The 25,534-nt window shown below is 41.7% G+C and overlaps 1 protein-coding gene across 3 annotated transcripts in view; it reads left to right on the top strand.

The window, feature by feature from the left end:
- Window positions 1–25,534, top strand: part of LOC132590649 (EF-hand and coiled-coil domain-containing protein 1-like) — a 124,547-nt gene that overhangs the window by 35,274 nt on the left and 63,739 nt on the right. The gene's annotated exons all lie outside the window — the stretch shown is intronic.

The raw sequence follows: 25,534 nt of genomic DNA on the forward strand, positions 1-25,534 counted from the left end.
AAATAACTCAGACATAGCAGAAGCCCCTTAACAATAGCCTCCATGTGAAGTTATAGAACATTCTGTGGAAGGCACTGCATATGCGCACAGATAGGCACACCACCCACCCCTTGATTCTGTTTTGTAGAGGAAGAACAAGCCTATAGTTAAGGCTGGCAGGGCAAAGAAAGTGCCGTTTGGTTCATTACTGTGAAAAAGAAGCTGTCAACGTGTCACCTTCTTTTATCCTTCTCTCACCAGCCTGACCCAGGGAATGGAGGCTTAAATCAAACAGTCAGAGTGAATGATGAAGCAGCACAGTGTGTGTAAAAGACAAAAGAAGGCAACCAAGAGATGGAATGGGTCTGGCTGTGGGGCACCATCTGGAGGCAGTAGAGAACACTCGGCTGTTTGTTTCCTTTATTTCATTAAGGGCAGAGTCTTACTTGAAAGGCCATAGAGGAGAGATTTGCCGTCTCTGAATAACAAACAATAGCCAGGGCTTGTTAAGATCCTGCGTCTCTGAATCATAGATCCTTATTTTATGGTAAGATATGAAAGCAAAATGAGACCAGATGAGCACAGAAATCGGTGTGGTCTATCTATTACTATTCTGGCTCAGGAAGAAGAACAAATTGGCTCTTGTAATAAATCCTTTTAAATTCTGTCTGTAAAATGGAGAGTTATGGATGCGTATTCTTGCTCAGCTTTAAAAAAACCCGCTACATTCTATAGCCTGCAACATCAATAACTTTGCAAAGATAAGCATCCTGAAGTATGTTTGTTAGCAGATTTCCTGCTTTATTGAGAAAGTAACAAAAGAGCATCTCTTTGAAAATCCTGTGAGCATAACAGATTTTGTTTCTTTTAATTATACTCCAGACAAATCAGTGTGTTCTGAACCCCCTGCAATAATCAGGGTTTACCTAAGAAGGTATTAATCAAGGAAGCTGCAGTGATAAAGAGGCAGGAAGAATAACTATTGCTGCTTTTTGTTATTTATTGTGATTTCTAAAGCTGGGCCCAAAACTAAAAGCACCTGGGAGAATGTATGCAATAAAATACAACTTAATACTTCATCTGAAAGATTAAAATAAAATAGAGAATAGATTTATATGCACTAGCAGGAGCCACCCTTCAATAACCTATAGCAAAACATATCAAATCAGTATTCTGACAATCCTGGAAAAAAACAGGGTTTCCAAATATGCCAGCCCTCCACTAAATCTTGCTTTTTGGCTTTTGAAAGATAAACATTTTGGAATATTAGTCAGAATGCCTGGAATGCTTTTTAATTCTTCAAGGCACTTAGTGAATGCATGATTCTGCCTTGTACTGACTCTGGCCATTGGCCATTTAGTCCAGTATTGTTTTCTGACTGGTAGCAGTTCTTCAGGCCTTTGCAACCTCATGATTTGAGATCTGTTGATCAGAGAATCCATAGGTCAAACCCAGGCCTTCTTCGCATAAGATCATGTGGCTGTGAAGTTATGCTCATTCCCTACATCATACAAGTCAACTCTCTCCATCTCAAAATCTAGCATCCTAGATGACCTTCTAAATAAGCTGGTTCTGAATAATACAGAGGCTTGGTTCAGAAATAACACAAAACTGTGGTTTATTTTAATGATGGTACTTTGTGACACCACGATTCTGCTCGAGAGCTAGTTTCGTGTAGTGGTTAAGTGCATGGACTGGAAAAACCAGGTTTGATTCCCTACTCCTCCACTTGCACCTGCTGATGTGACCTTGAGTCAGTCATAAGTTCTTACAGAGCTGTTTTTCTCAAAAGCAGTTTCTGTCAGAGCTCTCTCAGCTCCACCCACCTCACAAGGTGCCTGTTGTGGGGAGGGGAAGGAAATGGAGACTGTAAACCACTCTGAGACTCCTTTAGGTAGTGAAGGGTGGGGTAGAAATCCAATCTCCTGTTCTTCTCTCACACAGACATAGGCTTCCCAACCCCCCCGCCCTGGCGGGGGACTCCAGAATTTATAGCCTCCTCCCCCGCTCTTCAAAAGTCCAGAAGCGGGAGGGGGGGAGGGGAACGGCTCCAATTTCATGCCACTCTCCTGGAGAGAGCCTGCCTGATTCCCTGCACCCACCGAAGGCTCGGCACTGGAGTCCAGTCATCACCCAGGCATGCTAAGAAAGAGCCTAAAAAGAAGGGAAGGGAGGGGGGGGGGGTCTGTCCTGTCCTGTTAGTAAGGAAGATTTGTAGAGCCTGCGCGATTTGTAGATCTCATTGCTCAAACGGTGGTTGGTGTGTAAATAAACATTCCTTCCAGGCACCGAGAGAGGGGAGATCTAGCAAACATTTTCTCCTCACACAAACCTGCCCTGTGCCTTCACTACAGAACAGAAAGGCATGAGGTGTTCTTGATGAGATTTTGAATGATGCATGAACTGATAAACTGCCTTGCCCTCAACCTGTCAGCAGCAACTTCTGCAGAACTTTGCAGTAGAATACTTATTGAGAACTTTTGGGGTTGCTTTGCTTTTAAGACGAAAAGCCTCTCTTCCAGAACAGGAATTGCAGTGGGTGGGTGTACAGGCAAGGAGTAATCTTCTGACGCTGTTTTGCTCTGCTACTAAGGTTCTACAATGATTTAAGGTATTGGTTTAGAGTGCTTAAGTTTTCGTTTTATGTGCTTTTCAGCTGGGCTGGGCTAAGCGCAGTCCCAGCCTTGTGTTCTTGTGGAGACTGTTTATTTTTTCATTGTCTTATCTGATTTATTGCCTCCTCTGCTTTTATTGCCTTTGGCTACCCCATGTTCAGCTTAACTTTAGTATATGCTGGCCCGGGTGTCTGGAACATTCTGAAGAAATTTGTCTTAATTTTTAAAACCTTGCTAAAACTTTGAACCCAGTGGCACCTTTAAGACCAACAACGTTTAATTCAAGGTATATTTTTTCATGTGCAAGCATACTTATTCAACTCATTTCCAGATTACAGAAGTCATTTTCACTTGAGAAAATGGGTGTTAAACTAACCTATTTTTATTTGCTAGCATTGTTTAGCTGAGTTAATTATCTTGCTCTCCTTCCCCCCCCCTTAAGATATAGCAGGTTTTTTTTTATCACAACAAACACACCAAACAAACCAATCCTATAACAACTGGGGGGAGGGATTTTCCAGGTAAAGATCAGATAGTTTGACAGGAATTGTATTTTTTGTGAAAAAGAAGCAATATAGTTTATTGCATTATGAATATGTTGGTTCTAGATGACATTTAAACATATTTTTGAGCAATGTTTCCTCTAAGCTGAGTTAGTGTGAGCTAGTTCAGTTTTTAGTCTCCAGCTCACACATTTTTGTCTTAGCTCAGGAAAAATGGCCCCACATGAAACTAATTTATGCAGGAGCTCATGACTTCAATGCCAGTAGCTCACAAAGTAGATTTTTTGCTCACATGACCCCACAGCTTAGAGGGAACATTGCTTCTGAGTCTCAGGTGTTCTAAATGCAGTACTGCAGATATTGCTTCGATATTGTGTTCTTTTCTAATCCCACTAAATGGAAAGACGAATAACTGATACTTGAAAGTATTTCCTGGAATTATGGCATATCTCCAGATTACAAAGTCAATTTCTACTGGAGAAAATGGATGCTTTGGAGGGTGGCCTTTGGGAGCATTGTAATCCCCTGAGTTCTGTGTCCTCCCCAGGCTCCACCTCCAAGTCTCCAGGAATACCCCAACCTGGAGCTGGCAACCCTACTCCTGCCTCTGGTCAGTGACAGGTCCTGGCAACCCTAGAGCTATTCTATTACATGATGGTAACCAGAGCTGCTTATTAGGATTTTTGGTAGGGGTGATATATGCAAACCTCCACTCCCAATTGCTAGACATAGAGGAGGACATAATATGCTCTAGTGTGCATATAAGAATTTTCTCTGGTGTGAATTATCTTAAGCTTCCAAATTGCCAAGTTCCTGAAGCATAAAGAGCTACAAATTCTTTTTTGTGGCAAAGGGAATGCAACTGAGAAATACCTGACCACAGAATTACCAGAGGTATGATAGAGCTACTTAGCCTTGTAATTGTGTTTGACCTGAGAAGACAGCAGTAACTAAGTCTTACTAGGTTGGGAATGGCTTCCACTGTTTAAGGGGGAAGCCCATATCTGTTTTGAATTAAGTGACATTATTTAGCAAGCTTTCATCCAAATTTGTCAATTAGAATCTTATCATTTGAATTGAGTCTAGCACTAAAGTCTCTCTCCCCCCCCCCCTTTAGAATCAGGTGTGCTGGAGTATCTAATAAAAGTTCTTCAATAAAAAATTCAGATTAATTACAGCACCTTGCTATATCTGATCATTTTTGCTGGGGAGGGATATATACATTTAGTATTAGAAGAGACCCCATTTTGAAGTGTAGGAGGATAGCCATTGCCCATGGGTTTGAATTTTTTAGATGGACACATTCAATTTAAGTGATGTAGAAATTAGGATTCCTAAACCCCCGTGAAGGGTTTTAGAGGTGGGGTTTGATGCAGTGTGCTGGAAGTGATATAGAGGAGTGAAGCTCAGGAAGTGACATCACTTGACCTTTGACTTGGAAGTGATGTCACTTCCTTGCTCCTGGCTCCACCCCCAAAGTCTCCTGGCTCCACCCCCAAAGTCCCCAGATATTTCTTAAATTGGACTTGGCAACCCTACACAGACAATCACTCAAATCCTGTTTTGCCTTGACAGATGCTGGTTTTGTTGCCTTCTCTTTCTAGCCAGGATTGCACAGAATAAACCAAGATTAAGCCAGGATGTCTATATCAAGATGTTACATGAAACCATAGTTTAAAATCCTGGCTTCAGATCCTGGTTTGATAGACTACAACTAACCATAGTTAGTGAAGAGGACTGCATTCAGTCATATTAACCATCGTTAGTGTGATTAAAGTACAGGTCTAGGGTTGCTGGGTCTGGGTTGGGAAGATCTTGGAGCCTGGGGAGGATGGAGTTTGGGGAAGGGACTAGATTTGGCAGGGATGTCATGTAGATTCTGCCTTTCAGAACTGCCACTTTCTTCAGGGGAACTAATCCCTGTAATCTGGAGATCAGTTTTAATTCCTAGAGAACTTCAGGTACCACCTGGAGGCTGGCAACCTTACGTGAACCAAACCAGTAATTTATAGATTAAACATGGGACCTTGACTTGCACCAAGAAACAACTGGAATCCAGTACAGAAACAGTTATGTGTTAGGATTGCCAGCCTCCAGATGGGACCTGGAGTCTCCTGCTTTTACAAAGAGATCAGCTCCCTTGGAGAAAATGGCTGTTTTGAAGAGAGGACTCTAGGGCATTGTACCATACTGAGGCCTCTCCCCTCCTGAAACCCTGCCCTCTCCCAGATCTATCCCCAAAGTCTCCATGTATTTGCCAACACAGATCTGACAACCCTAAGATTTTCTGAACAGCTGTATTTTGTAGCATATAAGATTCTGAATGCCCTTTGAGAAGACTTCAGCAAGCAGAGCAGTTGTATTCCAGCTTGTTAGCAAGGTCCAACATTATTAAGATTTTTACATGGTTTATTTTTACAAACTTTATAGCTGTTGGAGATTACACAAAACATTGGCAGGGATTATAAAGTAACCTCCTACAACAGTAATTTACTGATCTCCTAACCAGAACGTGTGCTCTGTCACTAAAATTGACTTTATATCAGAGGTCTGGAGACTAGCAGATGTTGCAATGATTTTTTTTAAAGGGTCCATCTAGGAAATTAAGGTACATTTACCCTAATGTTTGTTCTACGTGAACAAGTAGTAACTGTAGTTAAAGACAGAACATTGAAGAACAAAGCCTACTGAGGGGAAATCAGCATGGCTTCTGCAGAGGGAAATTCTATTTCACTAGACTTGAAGTTACAGTGGAGGACCTGTGAGGTACAGAAAGAGTCAGATCGAGGACTTCCGGGATCGGAAAATGGCGAGCTGAGCTGCTTTCCTTAATGGGGGCAGGCTGGAACTTCTGTTCGGGGTAGTAAAAGGCAAACTAATGCCTTCTGCCTACTTTTCTTAGCTAGAGAATTGTCCAAGATATGCACAGATACTTTGAGGAGACTTGCCTTGGCTGAAAGGGAGTCCCGGAGGGAGCTCCTTTGAGGCTTTGAGGGATCTCTGGGGAGAAGCATATTCATCATCTACAGAAGTTTCCAGAGTCATTTATTTGACTTAAGCTCGACAGGATCCGAGTCTTCTTTTACAACTTTAAACATCTAATCTACAAAAGACTGATGTTGATTTGGACAAACTACAAAAAAATGGTATTGATTGCTATCTTTTCACTCCGGGACTAACTAAAGCTAAACAAAACAAAATTAAAAGGTGGGAGTTGGATATAATGGAAGCCTGAAAGGAGGAGAAAAAGAGGGGCTAAATTTGAACTTTGTAAATCTTAAAGACAGTGCTAAAAAGAGAAAGGAATTTATTGTTTAGTCTATCTGCGGTTGAGCTGAATAATAAATATGATCGTTTTCAAATGCAACAAATAAAGAGTTTGGTGGAAAGTGATATTAAAACTGAAGGAATAAGACGAGAACAAACAGAAAAGGAAAAAGTTCTGCTTGGAGATAATGAAAAATTAATTTCAAAAATGTATAAGTTACTTTTAAAATGGTCTACGGAAGATGAAGTAGTGAAATCTCATATGGTTAAGTGGACAATTAATGTAAATAAAGAAATACAGATGGATACATGGGAATATTTGTGGAAGAACTCTATGAAAATTCTCAACATGTCAGAGTATCAAAGAAAATTGTTTTAAGATGATGTATAGATGGTTTATGACTCCTAAAAGTTGGCAAAGATGAATAATAAGATGCCAGACAGATGTTGGAAATGTAAAAAACATGAAGGTTCTTTCTACCATATGTGGTGGACTTGTGAAAGAGCGAAAATGTATTGGCAGATGATTCAACAAGAGATTTCTAAGATCTTGGGATACAAATTTAACAAAGTTGCAGAGACTTTTCTGTTGGGATTACAAATGGAAACATTTCTAAAAGAAGATAGGACCTTAATCTGGTACTTGCTCTCAGCTGCTAGGATACTGTATGCGCAGTTGTGGAAGCAAGAAAAAATACCAGAGAAATGGGATTGGATTGTAAAAGTTATGACATGGAGTGAAATGGACAAGTTAACAAGAACCTTAAGAACCCTATGATTTAGAAGTATTTAAGATGGAGTGGAAAAAGTTCAGAAGATAAGTAGAAAAAGAGTGGAAAATAAAAGGACATTGGACAATTTTTGATAATGACTAAGTATAAGAGGGAGGAGGATATGAATTTTGATTCTTATTAATTAAGGGTACCTTTAATACTAATATTTTAAGTATAGTACACTGGCGGGGGTCAAGTAATGGGGGGAAGGGTGGGTAGAAAGTAATATATGGGATAGAAGAAAAAAGTAGTTATTAATGATGTAAGAAATTTAATATACTACCATATGTTACTAATAAAAATTGTTTGAAACAGAAAGAGTCAGATCATCCCACTTCTTCCTTCCTTCTTGCTTTTCTTCTTTGGTTCTCCATCCTTGCTTGCATCCTCTTGCCTTTCATTCTCTCTCTACCATCTACATTCTTGCCTTTTTTCTGTTTCCCCCAGGCAGCCATTGTCCTCACTTACTTACCCACTTTTTTTTTGTTTGCCCTGTCCTTTTAATTTTCTTATTTCACCTTTTCTACTGCTCCACTCTAAAGCTTTATTTTCTTTCCCTCGTATCTTTTATTTTGGCACTCTGCCCACCCACATTCCCCCATCATTGGCTGTTTCCCTGCCTGCTTCCCCTCACATTGGTGCTCTGCCCACAATCTCTTCCCCATTTTTGGAGTTTGCCCACTTCCTCCTCTTCATCAGAATTTGTCTCCTGCTCACCATCAGTGCTGCACTTGCTGGCCTCCCCCCTTCATCAGCACTCTGCGCAGACAATGTTCTTGTTCTGGAGGGATTTAAACTTCCCAGTGTATTTTTTTTACTGTTTTCAGATTTTTCTGCGAACTTTGGGAAGGGGTTTTCCCCAAATTTAGAGAAAGCTCTCAGTTCTGTCAATGTGGTCGTGATCCATGAATATAAATATATATTAGAATACGTGTGAGGGGGGGGGGATTGTGCTGCCCTTCCCATACTTCCCCTAGACTCCTGAACACTGAGAACAAGGCAATGGTTCTGGAGTTTTGCAGGTTCCCTCTCATATACTTGGCTGACTCCAGAGCTGAGAGGAAGATTTGTGGAAGATGATTTAGGCGACATCTCTGGATATGGGCAGGTCTGTGAGAAGGATCCTCACTCATCCACTCATCAGCTCTAGATGCTGAGGGGGATGGCATTAGCAACTCCTTCCTCCCTGTCCACTGCTTAACTGGTAGGTGTGGGGGGCAGCAGTGATGACTTCCACTCTTCTCTGTGCCTGCCTGACCATCCTTCACCTGTTCATGAATCCTTCTGCCTCATTTGCCCCACCACTTGGCAGCAGGGAGGTTCATGGCAGATCCTGGCTTCCCTTCCTGCCAGTCTGACTGACTGAATGTGGGTGGCAGTGGCTTCTTTCTCCTCCCAATCCACTTGTAGTGCCACCATCTCATTGATGGGGGTAGATCTGGCTGCTCTTCATGGCCCACCATTCTCCAGAGATGCATAGGCTTGCCTGGGTCCTCCTCCCCTTGGGCAGTAAATTTATGGTATCTGTGCTTGTGCCCTGTCATATTTTTAAACTTTTCTGCAAACCTGGCAAGTCCCCCAAGTTTGGAGAAGCATCTCCTTTCTGTCACTGTGGCCCTGATCCACAAAGTATCCACAGATGGGGCCACAGTTGAGTGTTACAATATATATAAGATTTGAGAAAGTTAACATAGATGTTTTGCTGGGTTTTCCGTACAGTAGTGCTACTTCCAGAAGCATCTACATAACATTGTCCTCTGTTCATTCTGTTTCCATGTTTTCTCTGGATTTGCTGTGATCTTTTCCAAGCATGTAGATATTATATACCTTAGACAAGGGTCTTCAGTGAAAATTCTTGAATAAACTTAGCAGCTATGGAAGAAGAAGATGGATCCTCTTGTATTTCAAAAACTGGTTAAACAGCAGGAAAGAGTAGGAATACATGAAAGTTTCTTTCAACACAGGGAAGTAAACAGAGGATCTCTGTTGTGGCCAGTGCCACATGGTTCATAAATAATCTGAATCTGGGGATGAGCAGTGTAATGACTAAATTTGCAGATAACCAGATTATTAAGGATGGTGATGGTGAAATGGATTGTAAAGCGCTCCAGGAAGATCTCTCTAAAGTGAGAATGCAACAATGTAGCAAATGAATATACATTACACAATGTATGGGATGGGAGGAATTAAGTATAAACTGGTAGGGTCTGAACTAGCTGGGAAGGAAAATATCTTGGTGTTATGGTGAACAGCTTGATGAAAATGGCCAATATAAAATGGCCAATATTATGATGCCGCTATACATAGATATTTGGTGCAGCTTCATTTGGAGTACAGTGTGTAGTTCCAGTATTTAAAAAAGATATTGCAGAGCTGCAGAATGTACAGAAGAGGGCATGCAGAAGGTAGATAAAGAGAGTTTAATCTTGCTGTACCAATATTAGAACTTGGGGGCACCCAATTTAGTTGAGTAGCGGTAGAGTCCACCCTCTATAGCAGCCATTTTCTCAAGAGGAACTGATCTCTGTCATCTCTAGATCCCACATAGAGGTTGGTAACCATGCCTGCTGACTACAGGAAACCTCTGTATACAGAAGCAACAAATTTCTGAATGCCAATTTAGAGAGCAACAGAAGTGGAAGGCCTTGACCTCTGTGCCCTGTTGGCCCTCCTGTTGCTGGTCACTGTGCCCTGGAAAGATGGGCCACAGGTCTGAGTCAGCGGGACAACTCTTGTGTTCTTACTTCTTGATAATCAGCATGCAAACTAAGAGGGCCTAAAAGGGAAATATTAAAGTTTATTGGCTTAAATTATTCTGGATTGCATGTGGACCTTTAAATCTTTCCATTACAGTACTCCTGTTAATTTCATTTTTGTGTGTTAGTGATTTAACTTTAACAAAAAAAAATCATATATTAAAAAGTAGAAAACAACATTTAGCTTTTGGGGTTTTTGTTTTGTTTTGAAGAAAACAAGAATTGAGGGAAGTGTCATTAAATCCTTTGTTGCACATAGCGAAGGCTCCAGGGTTGGTATATTTGACAGGATGAAAGGATGAACATTTGAACTGTATTCTCTTATTCATGTCGAGAGATAATTGAAAAACAGTTCAAATGCACCAAAGCTTGCTGGGACTCATCTCCAGAGTCCTGTCTTTGAAAACACAGTGGAAATCACAGCCCTAATTTGTAGTAGTTTCTTCAGAAATTTAATTTGTTATTAAGATTGTTATTATAAGGAGCTTATCATTTATTTTAGGTATGCTTGGATCAGGAACCCCCAATCTTTTTCAGCTTGTAGGCATCTTTGAATTCTGACAAAGTGTGGTGGGCACAACCTAGAGTTGTCAGGTCCCATCTTCTCCCCAGTGGGGGGATTTGGAGGCATTCTGGAAGGGGCCATCTCCAATGTGATAACATCATGCAGAGTGATGTCTTCATGTTAGGGACACAGTGCCATCCACACCTGCCCTGCAGGCCTTGAATTTGCATCTTGCAGAGCAGGAGTGTGTGGCCCCCATTTGAAAAGAGCAAGCAGTGTGTGTGGCTTGCAGAGCAGGCACACACAGTGCCCAATCTTTTCAAGCAGGGTTGTGGATGATTGTTGGGGCTTGGCTTCTCCCTGCCAGCCAGCTAGTCAGTGTCTAGTGGGAGCCCCCAAAATCAGAGAGTCTTCTGCTCCCCCCACCTGAGGATTAAACAGCATAAATGAGAATCACAGGTAGGGGTGGTTTAAACAAAGCAACTGCTTCCATGAAAACCAGCCTCAAATCAAAACTCATAACACCACTTAAAGATGTATAACAAATATTTCAATAAAATTCTCTTTACAATCAGTATGAAAATCCTCTTCTCAGGTAGCCTGAGATTTTTTATATATATTTGTAAGAATTGTGTAGCGGTTTTAATACACTGTATATGTTCTTCGATCTTTCATGAAACTTGGAAAAAGCATTTTTTGTGAAACAAGAAATAGAGTACTAACTTGTTGCTACAAAAGCCGTTTCCATGGAAGGCTGAACTTTGAAAGTTGTTGAAGAGATTGCTACAGGTTACACGTAGCTATATATTCCCTACAAAAGAAAATGGATAACTTTCGATAGACATTTAAAGTTTTATGAAAATACTAGGAATAAGGTCTGTTGTGAAGAAAAATACAACGGACTCTAGAAGGAGGCTTTGGGTGAGTGCCTCCCCCACCCTTGTTGTCTTCCCACCCACCCAAGTAAAGGCATTCACTAACCCCTGCACCTCAAGAGGAACTGATCTGTGTCATCTGGAGAGCTGTTATAATTCTGAGCCCTTACCTGGAGATTAGCAGCAGTGGTTCCCTAGAAGGAAATGGCATTGTACTTGTCTGAAATCCCATCCCTCCTCAAACCCCACCATCTCCAGGCCCCACCCCTTAAATCCCCAAGAATTTCCTAACCTGGGGTTGGCAACCCTATCTCCTTCCCTTTATCTGCCCCTCTGAGTTTAACTTTCCATCGCCTTCCCCCTCCCTGCAGCCTCTACATAGGAAAAGCACAGTCTTTCTCCACAGTGTGTGTGTGTGGGGACCAAATCAGCTTGCATCATTCCCCTCTTTCCCCCTTTAATCTGAACAACAACCCTGTGAGACAGGTTAGGCTGGAAGTGTATGACTTGTCCGAAAGCACTCAGTCAGCTTCCACAGCAAGAACCTAGGTCTAGCAGATCCCTCTCTGAAGCCCTAACTCCTATTCCCTCCTCAAATTCTACCACAGACTCTCCAGGGATTTTCCACCAACCTGGAAAGGTATCACTAAAGGCCTCTGGGTGAGCGCCCCCTACCCTTGCTGTCTTTCCACCCACCCAAGTTCACTCCTCCCCCACCTCAAGGGGAGCTGATCGCTGCCATCTGGACTCCAGACAACAGATCTCTCCCGCATCCTGGAGAAAATAACTGATTTGGAGGGTGGACTGTATGGCATTATATTTCCCTGAGGCCTCTCCCTTTCCTGATAAAAGCAGCCTGGGTTGCCTAGCAATAGATTCTGGCTAGCTCTTCTCAGGGGGCAGCCATGGGCTCTAAGGAAACACTCCCTGGCCTCCCTGACTATTTCTGTGGCCCTTGGAAGCTGTGTGTGCTAGGAGGCCTTTTGTGAGGCCACAGTAGCTTTGCAGCCCTTTCTGAAGCTGGTTGACAGAGAGGACACAGAGAAGAGTTGGAGATGTGGCTTTCTCTGAAGTAAGAGTGCTTTTGGCAGTGTGTTCAACATTCCGGGCCTGCAGTAGGCAGGGGCAGGGGAGTCAGCCAACAGGAGACATATTTATTGGGATATTGTTCTAATGTGCCTGGATTGAGATTATTTTATCTCAATTACATTTTCAGTACCATAGATGCTCTAAAATGTCACTTGCAAGTATTTTTAATTTCTTCACAATGATCTGCCTCTACTACCCTTACAGTATGACCACATTCTGTATCAGTTTCCTTTTTACCATTCTTAGGGTCAAGATTCATGCAGTGCTGAGGAATCTTTGATCAGATCCTCTGATTTAGCTGCAAAAAGTCCATCCTATGTGCTCTTGTACTTCTTTAGCATCCCTTGGCTATCCACAGTAGCTTTTTACAATTAAAATATATGTTGGGAGATCCAACCATATACTCCCAACTTCTTGTGAAGTTTTGTGCCTTGAGAATATATACATACATACAAATACACAAAGTCATAACCTGCCTTTTTACCCTTATCAGGGCTCAAAAGATGGCTAAAAGAGTAAAAACATACATAATAAAAGCACATCTTAAAAACCATTAAAACAAACAAAAATCCCTACACTTTGTTATAATAATTGAAACCAGAACTACAACAACAACAACAACAATTTTTATTTATATCCCGCCTTCCCCGCCAAAGCAGGCTCAGGGCGGCTAACAACACAATTCCATACATTAGTTATACAAATGATTACACAAAGACTACATTAACAATTTAATTAAAATCTATTAAAATTCTAAAATTGATAAAAATATGCTGGTGCTATTTACAAAGGCGAATTCCTTAGCAGTTTCCCTCTTGGTCGGTGAAGGCCAATTGAAAGAGGATAGTCTTGCAGGCCCTGCGGAACTGTTCAAGATCCCACAGGGCCCACATTTCCTCTGGAAGTTGGTTCCATAGGCGTGGAGCCATAGTAGAGAAAGCCCGGTCGCGGGTGCTTTGTAGCTTCACCTCTTTCGGCCCAGGAATAGTCAGCATGTTTTTCCCAGCTGACCTCAGCGCTCTCTGGGGTTCATATGGGGAGAGATGGTCCCTAAGGTAGGCAGGTCCATATAGGGCTTTAAAGGTAATAACCAGCACTTTGTAGCGAATCCGGTATACAACTGGCAGCCAGTGCAGTTCGCGCAGCCCCGGCCATATGTGCTCCCACTTTGGGAGCCCCAACAGCAATCTAGCCGCTGTGTTCTGCACCAGTTGCAGTTTCCGGGTTCGGTACAAAGGCAGCCCCATGTAGAGGGCATTATAGTAGTCCAGTCTCGAGGTGACCGTTGCATGAATCACCGTTGCCAGATCCTGACGCTCTAGGAAGGGAGCCAGCTGCCTTGCCCGCCTCAGATGGAAAAAGTCTGACTTGGCAGTGGCTGCTATCTGGGCCTCCATTGATAATGAAGGCTCCAGTAAAACTCCCAGGCTCCTGACCCGGCATGCTGCTTTCAGCGGTGCCCCGTCGAAGACCGGGAGAGATATTTCCCCTCCCCGAGCACCCCGACCTAGGCAAAAGACTTCTGTCTTCGCTGGATTCAGTTTCAGCCCACTCAGCCTTAACCAGGTTGCCATAGCCTGCAGAGCCAGGTCTAAGTTCTCTGGGACTCTGTCAGGCCGGCTGTCCATTAGCAGATAGAGCTGGGTGTCATCTGCATACTGATGGCACCCAAGCCCATATCTCCTGGCAATCTGGGCAAGGGGGTGCATATAGATATTAAATAGCATCGGTGAGAGACCTGCTCCCTGAGGCACCCCACAATTTAGTGTGCGCCTCTGGGACAGCTCGCCCCTGATTGCCACCCTTTGTCCCCGATCCTCAAGGAAGGAGGAGAGCCATTGTAGGGCTGACCCCCTAACCCCTACATCGGTGAGGCAGGGGGTCAGTAGCCGATGGTCGACCGTGTCGAACGCGGCTGACAGGTCTAACAGCATCAGCACCGTCACGCCACCCCGATCCAGATGCCGCTGGAGATCATCTACCAGGGTGACCAGTACTGTCTCCGTCCCATGGCCCGGGTGAAAGCCAGACTGGCAGGGGTCTAGGACGGAAGCGTCATCCAGAAAACCCTGCAACTGCAACGCCACTGCTCTCTCTATGATTTTACCTAAAAACGGTAAATTAGAGACCGGTCGGTAATTTGCCAATTCAGCCGGGTCTGCTGTACTTTTTTTCAGGAGGGGACAGACCAAAGCTTCTTTTAAAGACGTTGGAAAGCGCCCCTCCAGGAGGGATCTATTTATGATGTCCTAAAATATGCACACAAAACTTAAAAACAATTACAACAGGGCAAGAAGGAGGGGATCACTGAGAGAATACCAAAGGAAACAAAAATGTTTTCAGCTGCTGGTGGAAGATGCCAACTGAAGGGTACATGTCCCTAAGAAGAAAGTTCCAGGGTTTGGGTGCCATGACTGAGAAGACCCTCTCCTAGCTCCACCCACCTAATCAAAGAAGGCAGGGCACCCAAAGCAGGGCCTCAGAAGATAATTTCAGTTGTCGGATAGATTCATAAGATTAGCAGCCCTAATATTAATTTATGTCCAAACTTTATCTTAAAAATCTTTGTGATTTTCTGAATATAATAATCCCTTATAAAACCTGTATTTTCTTTACTTTTTCTCTAGAAGAGGTTAATAAATTAAGAACATCTGAAACTGTCAAATTTAACTCAGTCAAACATTTTTTTGTTACAACCGTGTTAGCTACCAGCTTAGGACCAGCTGATTGTGCCTTTTATGACATATGTATATGCCACAACAATTTGTAATTTGTTGGTCCCACTGGTTAGATTAAACATTATCTTTTATTGGTCCAAGTCAGTGGGGTTTTCAAAATAAACTTTTTGAAGTTTAGAGCAAGTGTAAAATCAAAATAAATAAACATGGGTTAAATTATTCCATGTCCTAGTTAGGTTGCTGATCACTAGTGCCCTAAGAACAAAAGGCTGCAAAATCTTGTTGATATAATTAAAAGTTCATTAGGTCCTGCCCAGAGGGGATGGGTTAGTTGTCACATTACCTGGTTTTAAAGTTGGATTGCTAAAGAGAATGCAACCCCACACTGGTTGCTGTCCAAAGCTCAGCAGGATGTGAGTATTGCCTCCTTGTTCACCAGAGTACACTGGAGTAGGTGGGGTTATTTATTTTATTTCATGTCTTTGAATTCTAATGTCATAAGTAAAGGATTGAATTGACTTAAATCCACATGTTTAAATTAGATGAACTGTGGGTTGTGTGATTATAAATTTACAGGCCATGTTTCCATGTGGAGGCTGCTTTATATGTTCCTACTTGGCAGTTATAGCAATGTCGTAAGTAGTTCATTTGTAGCAGCTTGCCACATGGGTACTCACTTTAATTATCCAATTAAAAATGTGGTACAATGAGGACTGCCAAAGCTATATGGCAGATGCTACATGTGAATTATATATCTGATGATGATAACATGTAAATGAATCCTTAGAAGAGGATTATAACTTGTGTAGAAGAAATCTGTTCATGGCCATCTTTCTGTCTTAACTTCTTTGTTGTTCTGGAAGAACACCACGGTAAGAGATTTGAGAAATCTTATATTGTGATGAGATGGAATGGAGTTTTTCTATTTTGAAATAATTGAAAGCAAAACATGAATTAGAGAGCATTGAATAAGCTCAGAGCAGTAGTGAGAGAATATTTTTTTTTAAATCACTAGTGGACTGACAGTGTGACATCACTTTCAGAAAAAACCCTGGTAAAACCTTTTTGTTTCTGGCAATTCCTAGAGAGATGTTATGTCACCTACAGATTTCTCCTGGAAGTGATATCATGCCATTGCTGACAGTGCTCCCTTGATGTCCCTGCCCCACCTTCCCCAGACTCCTACCAGTTGTCAGGCCATGCTGGCAATTCTAGTTTCCAATCACATGTACCAAAGCTAGAAAATACATACATTGTCCTGTTTGCACAGAATGGTAGCTATGTGTATCAAGAGAATCATGAATATCACAATGTCCTTTTATACATGGGTGGATTGCCAAAATCATAACCATTATTAATTTGTGATAGGCAAATTGAACTGTACATGATATGATTACGATGTACCCAGGGGTGTCAAACATGTGGCCCGGGGGCTGAATCGGGCCCCCAAAGGGTTCCTATCAGGCCCCCAAACAACTGGATGTCATCTGCTTCCTTCTCCCTCTCTCTTGATTCCTTCTGTATCACAGCTTGCTTTGCCAGGCTTGCTCATTTACACAGGAACTACAGAGTAAAGCCTCTATTTTCTCCATTGACTGAGGCTTCTCCCTTGAGGAGGAAGGGAGAAGGGAGAGCTTGCTTTTTGCCAGGCTCTTTCAGTTGCACAGCAGGGCTACTGAGCCAAGCCTCTCTTCCTTCTATTGACTGAAGATCCTCCCCCTCCTGGTCCCCTGGGGAAGGAAGGAAAGATCTTTTGACCAGTTCGCCCGATCGCACAAGAAAGATACAAAGAAAGCACCATTAAAACCAACAACTGCTGGTGTATTGATAATGTTTTATTTTAACTTTTTTAAAAAAATCTTTGTGTTAAGTTTGTGTCCTTTATACAGTTTATCTCTCTAGTACCTAGCATTACATTTTATGGCCCGGCCAGGTCTCATTTATGTCTGATCTGGCCCTCACAACAAATTAGTTCGGCACCCCTGATTGCCAGTTCAGAACAGGTCTATATATTTAAATAGGAACAGAAGAAAAACCCCACTTTGGCCCACCATTGCACATGGTATATAACAGCACCTTCTTTATGATGCAGGAATTATTTTTGTTGTGTATGAAAGGTTAACATTTACTATGGGTGGTCATTCTAAGCATTTCCATATATAATATTGTAAAAATAGGTGAACCACTATATCAAAAAAGCATTACTGTGAGTATTTGATAATGCTCTTTCAGCACCTGGTTTATTTTATGAGAGTAACAAAATAATCAGTTTGTAGAGTTACTATAAAAAGAAACATTTATTTTTAACCTGCCTGTTTAAATGCAAATCTTTATTATTCAGTAGGTTCAAAAAAACAAAAACACAGCCTGGAAACTTTAGATATAGTTTTGTGCTTAAAATGCCCCTAGGTGCTCCAGTCCCATGTATAGCATCTGAGTCTTGGTTTATTGTGATTCAGTAAACAGAGGAAGTGGTCTGTCTGTTTGGCTAATAATGACAAACATCTGGCTGTCTAATGTTTCAAAGTCCACTGATCCAAATACATTTTTCTAAAATGTTCTGTCTTCATGTTGCAAGGCTTCCGGTTTGTAAGTTCTCACCCTCTCCCATTACATGTTAAGATTTATTCCTTATGATGTTCTCTTGTAGTGTGGGGAGGGGCAATTTTAGTGACAGGCTGCCATGAACTTGTGAAATTTCTTAAATCGCAGCCATGTGCAAAGATAATAACATCCAAACTGTCAGCCTGGTTAGCAACTCCTCTTATTTTCTACATTGGGTAATGTGTGTTTAATTTTAATTTAGTTCCTCATATATCTGTCATAATAATAAAACCATTCCTACTGTACCATTTCTCTGCCTCACTCACTCTATATAATTAATTCTAAGATTTCTCAAAGATAATTAATTATGATGGTGATTTATATATTTAATTCTAGGGTTCTCCAAGTATAGCTGATGATGCCTCTTAATTTCCTTTTCTACCCCCCCCCCCAAACTAAATTAAATAACTAAATGAAAAATAAATAAATAAATAAATATCAATTGATACCAAGAATGAATCTATAACCTGTAAGAAGTATGTTAAACGTAACCAATTAATTTAGAATTGTAATATAATGTAAAATTTATGTTCAGTCAAGATTCACAGTGAAAGTTAATTAGCAGCAATGAAGGACCTGGGGGTTCCCACCAATGGCGCATTATCAGGAAAGCAGGATGTTTACAGAAGCAACATCACACCAAACCTATGTTTCACTTCAAAGGAAAGTCTATGGCAGCAACCACAAGAACATCTGCAACTCCCCCCCCCCCCAAAAAAAAAATTTAAATCATATAAACTACACACTACGGAAAGATTTCACAAATTACTTAAGAGACACTCTTATTCTGTCGTTATTTAGATCATTCCTCCATTTCCACCTTGAGATTTGCAGCTGTTGGGCACAGTGATCTTGTTCCCACTCGGAGATTGATCTGCAGTAAGCTTTCTCTTCACTGGTCACCTGTTGCACTCCGGTGGTATCAGGATCCCTGACTGTTGCAGGAGCTGTAGCCCGGAATCAATATAAGTCACCCAGTATAATGTGCCATTCTTCCACACCTGTATTTTTGCCGGCACAATCTACTTATATTTTTGATTGACAGATCACAGTTGGGCAGTAATAGGTTTTAGATCTTTGCGTTTAGACAGTGCTTCGGTGAGCAGATCTGGAAAAATGTCAATCTTCTTCGATTTAAAGGAGAAGTAACCTTGAATGCGTGCTTCAGACATTATCTTTGCTTTAACCTGGAGATCTCTAAAGACAGCAATAATATTCCGGGGGCCCTTAGAATTCATTGTCGCACCAATTCTGTAAGCTCTTATAACTACCGGGGAGGTTCCCTCTTTAACTCTCAGTTCAGCTGCAAGCCATTGAGAAAGAAATACATGTAATTCTGCTTTATCTTCCGCTTTTTCGGGAAAACCCCTAAATTTGAGGTGCAATTGACGCGCTTTGCATTCAGGTGTTAGTACCCGATGTCTCAAGTTACTTTTATCCATTTTTAAGTCTTGTACCTCCTCATGGAGGTTATGCCCCATATAGTTAAAGCTGATTCTGCTTTTTTACTCATGTCCTGCAGTGTTTGTTCAATGACATTTAACTGGGATTTTAATGGTTCAAAGAAGGATTGCATAGAGCCTAGGATTTTCAATTCCATTTCATTCATAGCTACAAGAAGATTTGTAGAAGTCTGCTCTGTCTCCTGAAGGCAGACTTCCAAGCTTTTGGCAGCCATTTTTAATATTCTTTCTGTAGATTGGATCGTGTTTACTCCTTCACTTCCTAAACTTTTCGACCATTCAATTAGTTTTCTAAAATATATAGCGTGTCGAGAGATATTAACAAAGAGGGCGAAGGGGAGATGGAGCTTTAGTTTATGTGACCATCTAGTTTGGCGCCAAGCCACGCCCCCTGCCTCACTCATTCTACAGTGTTGCCTTGTTGTGGAATTTCATTACAAAGTTTATCCTTATTCTAGGTCTTATTTGTGAAATTCACTTGATAGATGAAGAAATAGTTTATTTTAAGTAGTATACACATTAAAACTATTTCTTTATTAAAATATCTTTATTTGTGTTTTTCTTAAGTCCATGTTTTGAAGAAGAAGAAGAATTGCAGATTTATAGCCCGCCCTTCGTTCTGAATCAGAGACTCAGAGTGGCTTACAATCTCCTTTATCTTCTCCCCTCACAACAGACACCCTGTGAGTTGGGTGAGGCTGAGAGAGCAAGGCCATCCTAAGCAGAGATATATTCTAAGTCCATTTAAGTCATTGGTCTTAGAACGGTAACTCTGCCTATGATTGCACTACCAGTATCTCAACTGGTTTTTTTCCCATTGGTTTCCATAGAAAACATACTTGTGGCTTTAACTGGCCCCCAATCCTATTGTCATAAAACTCTCAGTCACTATATACCCCGTCCCATAGGACCCCTTTAGCCAGATTTCCAGCTGACAGGCAAAAGGCAATTACTATATAGACAATTTTTAAAAATTAAATTGGATATTGAAATTCTCACATGGAGGTCATAGGATGGTAATGGCAACTGAACAAAAAAGAGGAATTGAAGAGTGGGCCCAAATGCTATATAAATAGTAAATGACATGCCATCAGGCTGAAACCATGTTTAGCAGTAGTCTAGGCTATCTTCTTACCGGGCATGCAGGAATCAGGTGAGGGCACAGATGGAAAATCATCTGGCTATTCTGTGTCACTGCTAGGGTTGCCAGGTCTGTGTTGGGAAATACCTGGAGACTTTGGGGGTGGATCTGGGGTTTGGGGAGGGGAGGGGCCTCTGCAAGGTACAATCCCGTAGAGCCCACTCTCCAAAGCAACCATTTTCTCCAAGGGAACTGATCTCTGCCAGCAGAAGATCAGTTGTAAAAGCGGAAGATCTCCAGGTCCTGCCTGGAGGCTGGCAACCCTAGTTACTGTTCGTTTTTCCTCAGCATGATCCAGGGCCTTCTTTTTATTTAATTCTGAACAGAATCCCAGAATATGGATCAAAAAATTCATCCAGTGGGTTTGTTTAAAGGTGGGTGATTTTTATATAAGCCTGAAAATTAAAAAAGTGAGGGGTTCTCCCCTCGGCTTCAGAATGCATAGGAAAAAGTGAGGTTTTTAAATGCTACATCAGCATCACATGATCTTGTCCACAATTTGAGGGGTAGTCTGGGAATTCAGCCTGTGGTAGGGACAGTGGGGAAGGTGGCAGGAGACCAAGGGGAGAAAGGCTGTGAGGAGGATGAGGTGATGGTGGAAAGATGAAGAGAGAAAGGAGTGGCAGTTATAAGAAGTACAAAGCCATAGTAGCAGTGGGAGGATGAAGGGGGAAAGCAAGGATGAAGAAGAGAAAACATGTAGCAGGCATTCAGGAAAAACCCTGCACTCTCCTACAGCTTGCCTTCCTGCACACCAGTATTTTTCAGCATTTTCATTGCAGACTGGCTCCATTGCTACTAGTGAGTGATCATACAAAAAATGTTGAAAGAACTGGAACACAAGAATATGAGGAAGAGTGGGATTTCAAACTTGGAGTCTCACAGATCCTAATCCAATACTCTGACCACTGCATCACACTGAGTAATAGTGCAGGGGAAAGGATTAACAGTATCTTGGCCCCAGTCCTGAAGTGTTTGACTCCTCTGTAAAGTGTATTCATTGTGGAGGTGGGTAAGTGCTCTGCCCTAAGGCCAGAGAGATGCAGCAGGCAGGATGTCTTCTTTCATTGCAGAACAGCAAGGTAGCAAACAACTTAGACTTAATAGTGACTGGAGTCATAACTACCAGCAACCCAGTTGGTATATTCCAGAAGACATCCCCATTCATATGAAGAAAGGACGTTCCACTTAGGGCCTACACGTGTCTCTTAAGAGATACATTCCATATACTATAGTTCCTATGTTGCTTTTAAGGAAAATTAAAGGTAGCAATAATATGATATCACAGATCTTTTATATACCATCTGGTTTGGCCCCATCTGTGTGCCTTTCTATTTATTTTCATCATTTGTAAATTTCCACTTAAATGCATGTTACCGTGGATTGAAATCTTTCATTGCATATTAGTTTATAGATTGGTAAGAAGGCAACACTCACCAAACAGCAGCCAATAAAATACCATAACCTTTTCTTTCTCTTTGGATTTAAAAATAGTTGCTTCCCTTTAAATGTACCAATTCTGTTTTAATAACTGTAAAAAGGGAATTGGTTTAGCTGAATCCTGTATTTTTGTACATCTATGCCCTTTTTACAAAATGGAAGCTGATAAATGATTTCAGAATGATATATGGTATCTGGAAAAGCCATTTGAAAAAAGAAAAGGGAGCAATGAATTACACTTTAGACAGTGTGGCTGAGAATATTGAATTAAAAGCAGAACATTTCCCGCCATTTGGAATTCACATCTGCTAGATTTTCCTTCTCCATTTGAGATATTATGATAGGGCGTTTTTAGTGTGTGTTTTTAAACAATGGTAGTCAATTTCTAAAGCAGAGAATTAATTTCGGTCTGGGTGCTATAACTGAAATAGCCAGTTGTCAAATTGTATTCTGCTCAGAAAGATTTAACTGGTATTCTAAAACACAGACATGAAGGGCTTCCCTTATGTCTCTCTATATATGGCTACCAGCCACTATGGAATCTGATGTATAATGAATCCAGAGAATATGGCTTTAATCCTTTAAAAAAAAAGGTTTTTAGCTGTTATGGGGTACAAGATAAGGAGGTGTGGCTATTTAAACCAGGGAACATGTTTTATTCCCTTAATAATCTGTCTCACAGTTGCAATATCCCAGATTAGAAGACACTTAACTCTGTGTTTCCTGGTTTGGACAATGACCTTTAGCGTCACAAAGGGAACCTGGTGCCGAGGTCAGACGCATATAAACTGACGAGATGGGCATGGATGAAAGCCAGATGCATGTCGGATTTTATGCGATTGTCCAAACTTCAGCATCTGGCAATTGTCGTTGGCTCGTTCGTGTCCCGAACTGCCATGACTGAGATGCAGACTTTTTTGATAGTACATTAAATCCGGAATAAGAATGCTTCCGATGACTCCCGCGCGTACTTTCTATGTTTGAACGCTCCATTGTAGCTGACTCGTCGCAAGCGCACATCTGCTTCCCTGCGAGAGCCCACCCCAAATGATATCATTGTGCCAGCAATTGTTGACTCAGCCTTCCAACCTTCCAATGTTGGTAAAATATGTACCCAGCTTGCTGGGGGGGAAAGTGTAATGACCGGGGAAGGCAATGGCAAACCACCCCGTAAAAGGTCTGCCATGAAAACTTTGTGAAAGCAGCGTCACCCCAGAGTCGAAAACGACTGGTGCTTGCACAGGGGACCTTTCCTAAATGGGGGGGGGAGGCATATACCGTGGGATATTGTGCTTGGGTTTTTTTTAAAAGGTTCCAGAAAAGGTGGGCTATCTCCCCCCCATTTAAACACCCGGAACGGAAGGGGAAGCCCAGGAGTTCTCTTTGCTGTCTCTCTGCCAGGTGGAGAGACAGCAAAGAGTTGCCATGCTCCCTGCACAATTTAAACACCACGGCAGGGTGTTTAAATGAAAGGGGAGGAAGATGACCCACCTTTGGTGTCTCTCCGCCAGGCAGAGAGACAGCAAAGAGAACTCCTGGGCTTCCCCTTCCTTTCTGGGTGTTTAAATGGGGGGGGGGGGGCAGATCGCCCACCTTTTCTGGAACCTTAAAAAAAAAAAGCCAAGCACGATATCCCACGGTACTGTGCTTGCGCGAGTGTGGAATGCCATCTCAAAAAATGATGTCCAGTTGAGACCTCTGATCAACCAACAATGGGACCAACGCTGCTTAGAACTGAAGGATGGAGGGATGTCTGATCAGGAAATTCGTTGTAAAAAAGCTGCGGGGTATAATAGCGACAGGTTAGGGATGGATTTAATGGTGAGTGTGACCGCGGCCTGGGAGAGGCATAGTGGTAGACAAGTGTGAGGTGCCAATAAAGGAGGAAGGAAGTTGTGTTCAGACCACCTTGGAATAATATGCTTGTTCTATATTATCCAGTACCCAATGACCTTCATACTTACATAAGGAGCTGATTGAACCCGGTTCCAACAAGGTACCCATTATGCACACTAGCTTCTAAAGCAGTTGTCCCTTTTGATGGTTATTAATTTTTTTTTGCCTTGTCTGATTTTAAAATTGCTGTTGGGTTTAAGTTTCTGCAGTGGTTTTAGCTATTTTAATTTTTTTTAATTATATGCTCACTGTTTATGAGATAGCTCCATTCTTTTAGTTGTTGTTTTAATATAGTGTGAACTGTCATAAGCCCATTGCTGTGGAAGTATAGTATATGAATATTGGAAATAAATATTAAAATATAAATAATGTTGACTCCCATAATTTTCCACAACTTTAATGCGTAAAGGAAGTTGATAGTTATTTAAATTATTTCTTTTTTCTTTCTTCAATAAAGAGTAAGGTATAGGAATTAAACCCTCACATGGGTGGCTTATGCTAAGCCTGATCTTGTCAGATCTTGGAAGCTAATCAGGGTCAGCCCTGCTTTGAATGAGAGAAAGAAATGCTAGGTTTGCTATGCAGAGCCAGGCAATGTTAGTCTCTTGCCTTGAAAAGCCTACTATGAGGTTACCGTAAGTCGGCTGCAATTTGGTGGCACTTTACACACATGGTAATTAAAACTAGATATGATAGAAATTCTAGTGAGACCAGTTAAAAGACCTGAGGGAAGATTCTAGTCCTTCCTAGTAAAGTGGGTTAGAAACTCAGTTCTCTGTTAGTTTTACAGTTCATAGTATGGACAGAAGAAACCACTGGATAAATTGTTTCCTGAGAATCAAGATAACAATTTTACTTTGTATTTTGGGGTTTTATAAATGTCCTTGATGAATGCTTTTCACATTGCTGGGAGTGTAGATAGCTGAGACTGTCACCCTGAAATTGTAACATTTCTGTGATAGTCAGCGGCAATTAAATAAAAGGGCAAATAATGTTAATTAATCCCAGCAATCCTAGATTTTCCTGTGCATCACTTTCTGTCTCCTTTCTTCAGGGAAACATATTGTAAGCTTGAGATCACACATTTCTACCAACCAAGGACAAGAAACCCAGCTTTTGTTTTTGAATAGTTGCCTATAAAGTAGAAATGTTTGAAGAACAATTTATTTCTATAACATTCAGTTGAGAGTCTGAATACGGAATTCTAAAATTTTCTGCTCCAGAAAGCAACTGGAATGTACCAGTGGCTGGACTTTTCAGCTATCTATATCAGTGTTTCTCAACCTGTAGGTCTGAACCCAAAAGTGGGTCGCGAAGCCTCTGTCTGCGGGTTGTGGGCCAGCCCTCCCTTAATGGCTATGCCTTCCCTTTCCATTGCTCTCTTTCATATTTCAAAAACTAAGGCCTGAGTTTAGAAACAGTATCTTCCGTGTCATACGTGAGTTGGTATTTTTTTTCTTCACTACATATATCGATCAAGTAAAATGTATCCTGATGGTTTCTAGATGGTTTTCTTCAGGGGGATTAGAAGGAGTAATGGAGAAGGAGAGAGTGGTCAAAGTGTGGAATGTAATGTCCTCATGCAAAGGCGGTGTATGTTGAAATGCTGCTTGCTTGGGGTTCACACTGGGAGCAGTTGCCGTACCCTTTGTGCAACCCTTTTATTGAAAAATCTGTTTACCCACTGCATAGGGCATTAGAAAACCTTCGACCAGTCCAGGCTAGGTCACCATTAGGGTTGCCAATCCCCAGGTGGGGGCAGGGGATCCCCCGGTTTGGAGACCCTCCCCCCGCTTCAGGGTTGTCAGAAAGCGGGGGGAGGGGAGGGAAATGTCTGCTGGGAACTCTATTATTCCCTAGGGAGATTTATTCCTATAGAAAATAATGCAGAATTGATCCGCAGGTATCGGGGCTCGGGGGGGGTTGTTTTTTTGAGGTAGAGGCACCAAA

Source organism: Heteronotia binoei, unplaced genomic scaffold, assembly GCF_032191835.1.
Source record: "Heteronotia binoei isolate CCM8104 ecotype False Entrance Well unplaced genomic scaffold, APGP_CSIRO_Hbin_v1 ptg000458l, whole genome shotgun sequence".
NCBI lineage: Eukaryota > Metazoa > Chordata > Lepidosauria > Squamata > Gekkonidae > Heteronotia > Heteronotia binoei.